The 6,066-nt window shown below is 40.2% G+C and overlaps 1 pseudogene; it reads left to right on the top strand.

Moving 5' to 3' along the window:
- Positions 1-4,154: 4,154 nt before the first annotated feature.
- LOC115521168 lies at positions 4,155-5,424 on the top strand (annotated as a pseudogene).
- Positions 5,425-6,066: the final 642 nt, after the last annotated feature.

Raw genomic sequence — 6,066 nt, 5'->3', positions numbered from 1 at the left:
CAGCTCAGGTCATGATCTCACAGTTTGTGGGATAGAGCCCCTCATCAGGCTCTGTGCTGATAGCATGGAGCCTGCTTAGGATTCTCTCTCTCCCTCTCTTTCTCTGCCCTTCCCCAGCTGTGCATGCTCGTTCGCTCACTCTCTCTCTTTCTCTCTCTCAAAAATAAATAAATAAACTTTAAAAAATATTCCAGACATTGTGAAATGTCCCCTGGGGGGCAAAATTGCTCTTAGATGAATGATTGCCCACAGTCCATTTAAAAATACAAAATAAAATATTAAGGTAAATGCAAGAAGAGGCAGTTGCAATGTTCAGTGCTTTGTCTCTAATGAACATAAGCAAGGGATGAAAAGTGGGGTAGGGGATTTGAGTCACAGAAGTAGATGGAATTAGCTGTTACTGTAAGTGCTAAGAAGACAAAGATGATAACTTTCAAATGTATAAAACCAATGATGTAAAAACTTAGAAAAAATTGTTTTTCTTTTGGGAACTAGGGAGTTCTTCACTGAAGAAGCTGTGTTTGAAAACTATCTTAAAGGGCCATAACAATTGAGAAGGGTAGAAAAAGAAGGGTGGAAGACATTTCAAGCAGAGGAATTTATGTTTAGATCACACATGCAAGTCAGGGAAAACAGAATCAATGTTACTGGAGCAGTTACGGGGGAACAAGACGACAATTCAGTTTCTTCCACAAGAAAACAGAGGGCTGCAGAGGTGCATTGTCACTTAACAGTGACATGTTAGGTCATGTCAGACTCTAGCATTCTAGAAATCTGCTGTAATTCTAAACTTTTTTAAAGGAGGGTGTGAACTCTAGTATTTGGGACTAGGAAGTGTCTACAGGATTGTAGTCTTGGAGAGAGAATTAATGTTTCAATATCCAAGTTTTAGGGGTGCCTGGGTGGCTCAGTCACTTAAGTATCCAACTCTTGGTTTCAGCTCAGGTCATGATCTCATGGTTCATGGGTTCAAGACCCGTGTTGGGCTCTGCACTGACAGCACAGAGCCTGCTTGAGATTCTCTGTCTCCCTCTCTCTCTGCCCCTCCCCTGCTCAAGCTCGCTCACTCTCGCTCTCTCTCTCTCTCAAAATAAATAAACATTAAATAAATAAATAATTGAATATAGGTTTTAGAAAACTACCAACATGAAGAGCATTGATTTTTAGGATGTCCTCATTATCTGAGGATAATTAATAACAGGAAAACAACATCTATTAAAAGTGGAATAGAAATTCATATTAAATAATGAGAAAAAAATTTTTATAGAGACATTCATAATGAGAAGAGAAACCAAAGATTGTAATTTTATCTTACATTTAAAAGTTAGTTTGTAATTACAAATATGTCCTAATACAACAAACAAAAATGAATTAAGGATTGATTTTGTTTTAGTTCTGGCATGATTCTTTGATAAAGTTGATGAGAGTCCTAAGTCAGTATTTCCTTCATATTCAATTTTCAAATTTTTGCAAAATATACTAGAGTTTCATCAATTTTCCCAAGGGCCCCTCCTTATCCTTTGATATTCAAATCATTCCCTTCTGAATTATCTATCCTGTCATCATCCTTTTTACAAGGTTTGCAACTTAATTTTGTAATCCATCTGTGTCCTATTTACATTATATATTCTGCTTGACAAAGACATTGACCTGATGGGTGGGCTAGACACAAGTGTTAATGAGTGAAAGAATCTTTGAGATGAGACTAATTTCATAAGTGCTTGGTTCATTAGTGAATATGTTCATATTATGTCTACTATTGTAACTGGGGGTAACTTGCATCAGCACTTATGTAACAAGAACTCCCAGTACCTACCACAATGGTCTTGAGCTTACATATAAGATAAGGCTCTGTTGTCTGGGGCAATGACAAGGGAGAGTTAGTCAAACATTCTGGTTAACTGATAGTATTAGGGTTTACTTAACCATTAACCTAAAACTCATGGGAGTAAACAAAGAAAAACAATGTCTCACTATAACAGTCTGTGACTAAGAGCATGAAGAAACAGACTCCTTCTTAAATCAGAATAATTAGCTGTCACAACCCAATATTCACTTAATGCTCTGTTCCAGTGAGTGTCAGCATTGGTACTGGTAATTAGACTAGAGTTTGCAAAAAATATCAAAAGTATTCATTTGTAGAACTTTCTGATTGGCAAAGTGACAAATAGTATAAATTTGGAGTAGTTCTTTTTCCCCCAGTTACGAGTAACTTTCTCGACAGGTACATAGTAGAAATAATAATAAGATCTGGTTACCAAATGTAAATCACTTAGACCTTAAGTTCAAAAAACAGCATGAATAAGGCACTGTTGATATTCTCAGCACTCAGTTCCAACAGAATCACTCTCCACAGAATTCTAGATGACCTTCAAATCCATGTCCTTTTCTGCTTTCCTTGACATAATATTTTTTCAACATTCATCTTTCAAACTGTCTAATCTTTACTAATTTTATAATTAGGTAGCTTCAGAATTTAAAAAAAGAACCCACACTGATAACATCCTGACCATTCTGGATGACAGTATCTCTACACAAGTTTAAGCAGCAATGATAAGGAAACTTACTAGAACATTCTCTTCAAATCTTAAGATTAGTGAGTTTTCAAAAATAAATTCTACTTTGCAAGACTTTGCGTAGACAGCTTGACTCACATAGTCCTTAGAAAAGCTCATTGTTCCCTTTTTGAACTGGTCCATGTATTATAGAATATGTGGTTGCCTACCTAATGTTACTGAAAGGGCCGTCCAACTATCTCTGCCAAAACTGTGTTTTATTGCCTGAAACTCCCATTTTGACAATCATTTCTTTAGATTTTTAATATTGCCTTTTCAGAATTTGTATATTGCCATTGTGAGGTATGAAGATTGTATTTCCAAAAATAGCCACAGCAATATTCCTGGCCTTAAATGCTCTCCCAGAACCTTGCAGCCATATATCAGTAAGCAGAGCCTATTTTCCCTGTCCTTGAAGTGGACTAGGCTACTTGGCAAATAGAGAACAACAGAAGGAATGTGGCATGACTTCAGAAACTAGTTCATACAGACCATATGGCTCCTGCCTGCTCTCTAATCTCTATCTCTCTTTCTTTATGTGCTCACCCTTGGAACCCAGCCACCAGGCTATAAGAAAGCACAGCAGTCATATGGAAACATCACATGCAAGTATTCTGTTACAACCAAAGCTGAAGTCCCACCCAGACAGCATTAAGGCCACACAGGTGAGTGAGTGAGTGAGTGAGTGAGTGAGTGAGTGAGTGACCCTTCAGAGAATTACAGCTATCAGTCTCTGAGCCACTCTAGTCTACTCTGGCTGAGTATGGATTTGTTAGTAAGTAAATGGCATCACTGTTTTAAGTCACTTAGCTTTGAGGTAGTTTTTGTTGTTGTTGTTTAATGTAGCCATAAATAACCAATAGGAAAAACACATTAATATTGGTACAGGTTAAATTCTCAGATTAGCTAGCCACTTTGTGGTAAATATAGGGAACATGAGGGATTACAACATGAAAAGAAAAAGGAAGAAGAGAAATGATTTATCTAAAGCAAAACCTTTTCTGTTTATGTTGGGTAGAGAAACTATAAAACTCTTAGAAGAAGACACAGGGGAAAAGCTTCACAACGTTGGATTTGGTAATGATTCCTGGATGTGACATCAAAAGCATATGCCACAAAAGAAAAAAAATAGAAAACTGGATTGCATCAAAATGAAAAACCTTGGTGCATGAAAGGACACTATCAACAGAGTAAAAATGCAGCCTATGGAATGGGAGAAAATATTTGCCAGTCATATAAATAAAACCTTGGATTGTGAGTAACTTGTTCTGCAAGATGCGCAAACATTCTAATAAATTTTAACTTGATAAACCAGTGATGTCTTGCAATATGAGTAGTATATGATGCCAAACATCACATGATCACAACTGGGCCATTGGTTCTTGAAATTCGCTTTGATATTCAAGTGCTTGGGATTACAAACATGTTTCCAGAATGAATTATGCTCACAAACCAAGGTTCTACTGTATATGATAACGGGTTAATATCCCAAATATAAAAGGAATGCCTAGAATTCAACAATAACAAATCTGATTTAAAAATGGTATGGGTGGTGGCCCAAGCCTGATTCCTAGCCTCTCCTCTTACTCCTGGAACAGCATGAGCTTCACCAACCGCTCTACCTTTTCCTCCAACTACAGGTCCCTGGGCTCGGTGCAGTCGCCCAGCCACCAGGTTCAGCCAGTCAGCAGTGCAGCCGGGGTCTATGCAGGCACTAAGGGTTCAAGCTCCTGGATCTCCAAATCCTGCTACTCCAGCTTCAGGATGGTTGGGGGCCTGGGACATGGCCACCAAGATAGCCAGGGGTTCTGGTGGGCATAGGGAAATCCAGGGCAAGAAGGATACCATGCAAGACTTGAATGACCATCTGGCCTCCTACCTGGAGAGGGTGAGGACCTGGAGGCTGATAATCAGAGACTGGAGATCAAAATCTGGAAACACCTAGAGAAGAAAGAACCCCAGGTCAGAAACTGGGGACATACTTCAAGACCATCAAGGCTCAGTTCTTTGAAAATTCTGTGGACAATGCCACATTGTTCTGCAGATTGACAATGCCCATCTTGCTAATGATGACTTCAAAGTCAAGTATGAGATGGAGCTGGCCATGTGCCAGTCTTTGAAAGAGTGAACATCCATGGCCTCTGTGAGGTAATTGATGACACCAATGTCACTTGGCTGCAGCTGGAGACAGAGATTGAGGCTTTCAAGGAGGAGTTGCTCTTCATGAAGAAGAACCAGGAGGAGGAAGTAAAAGGTCTACAAAACCAAACGTCAACTCTGGGTTGACCATGGATTTGGATGCCCCCAAAATCTCAGGACCTCAGCAAGATCATGGCGGACATCCGGGCCCAGGATGATGAACTGGCTCAAAAACCGAGAGAAGCTGGACAAGTACTGGTCTGAGAAGATTGAGGAGAGCACCACAGTGGTTACCTCACAGACCACTAAGATAGGATCAGTTGAGATGACCCTCATGGAGCTGAGACGTACAGCCCAGACCTTGGAAATCAACCTGCACTCAATGAGAAACCTGAAGGCCAGCTTGGGGAACAGCTTGGGAGGTGGGGGCCACTACATGATGCAGATGGAGCAACTCAACAGGGTCCTGCTGCATCTGGAGTCAGAGCTGTCCCAGCCCAGGCAGAGGGGCAGTGGCAGAGAGTGGCCAAGAGTATGAGGCCTTCCTTGCTCAATGTCAAGTTTAAGCTGAAGGCTGAGATCACCACCTACTGTCGCCTGCTGGAACCCGGGTAGGACTTCAGTCTTGGTGATGCCCTGGATAGCAGCATTCCTTGTAAACCATCTAGATGACCACCACCCACAGGATTGTGGATAGCAAGGTCCTAAGACCAATGATACCAAAGTTTGAGGCACTGAAGCAGCAGAAGCAGGGTACCTATGGAGAGCAGGAGGCCAATAAAAAGTTCAGAGGTCAACAAAAAATTAAAAAATTAAAAAATTAAAAATAATGGTAGGGTGTCTGATTGGCTCAGCGGTTGAGCCTCCAACTCTTGATCTAGTCTAAGGTCACGATCTTGCGGTTTGTGAGTTCAAGCCCTGCGTTGAGCTGAGCACTGGCAGTGTGGAGGCTGCTTGGATTCTTTTTCTCTCTCTTTCTCACTCCTTCCCCCCTTCCTTGCTCGTGCTCACTCTCTTTCTCCTTCTCTCTCTCTCTCTCACATAATAAATAAACATTTTTTTTAATGGGGAAAGGACTTGATAGATATTTTTTCCAAAGAACATATACAAATGACAAAATAAGGACACAAAAAGACACAACATCCATTCCTGTGGAATGGGTGTTATTACTTTTACTCAGAAGAGAGAGTGGGTACTCAGACAAGTTAGTAATTTTTTTCCAAGAAATTTAAGCATTAGACAATGATGACAACGACGACTACTACTAGACTACACGTCTGCTAAGAGCTTCTGGAGATCCTGGATCATGTATTTTGTTTCTGTGTGTCCAGACACCTAATAAACATCAGTTGAACAAAGAAAAGAGAATAAA

The sequence above is a fragment of the Lynx canadensis genome, chromosome A1 (genome assembly GCF_007474595.2).
Source record: "Lynx canadensis isolate LIC74 chromosome A1, mLynCan4.pri.v2, whole genome shotgun sequence".
In the NCBI taxonomy this organism is placed as follows: domain Eukaryota; kingdom Metazoa; phylum Chordata; class Mammalia; order Carnivora; family Felidae; genus Lynx; species Lynx canadensis.
This window is presented reverse-complemented; position numbering and strand designations above follow the sequence as displayed.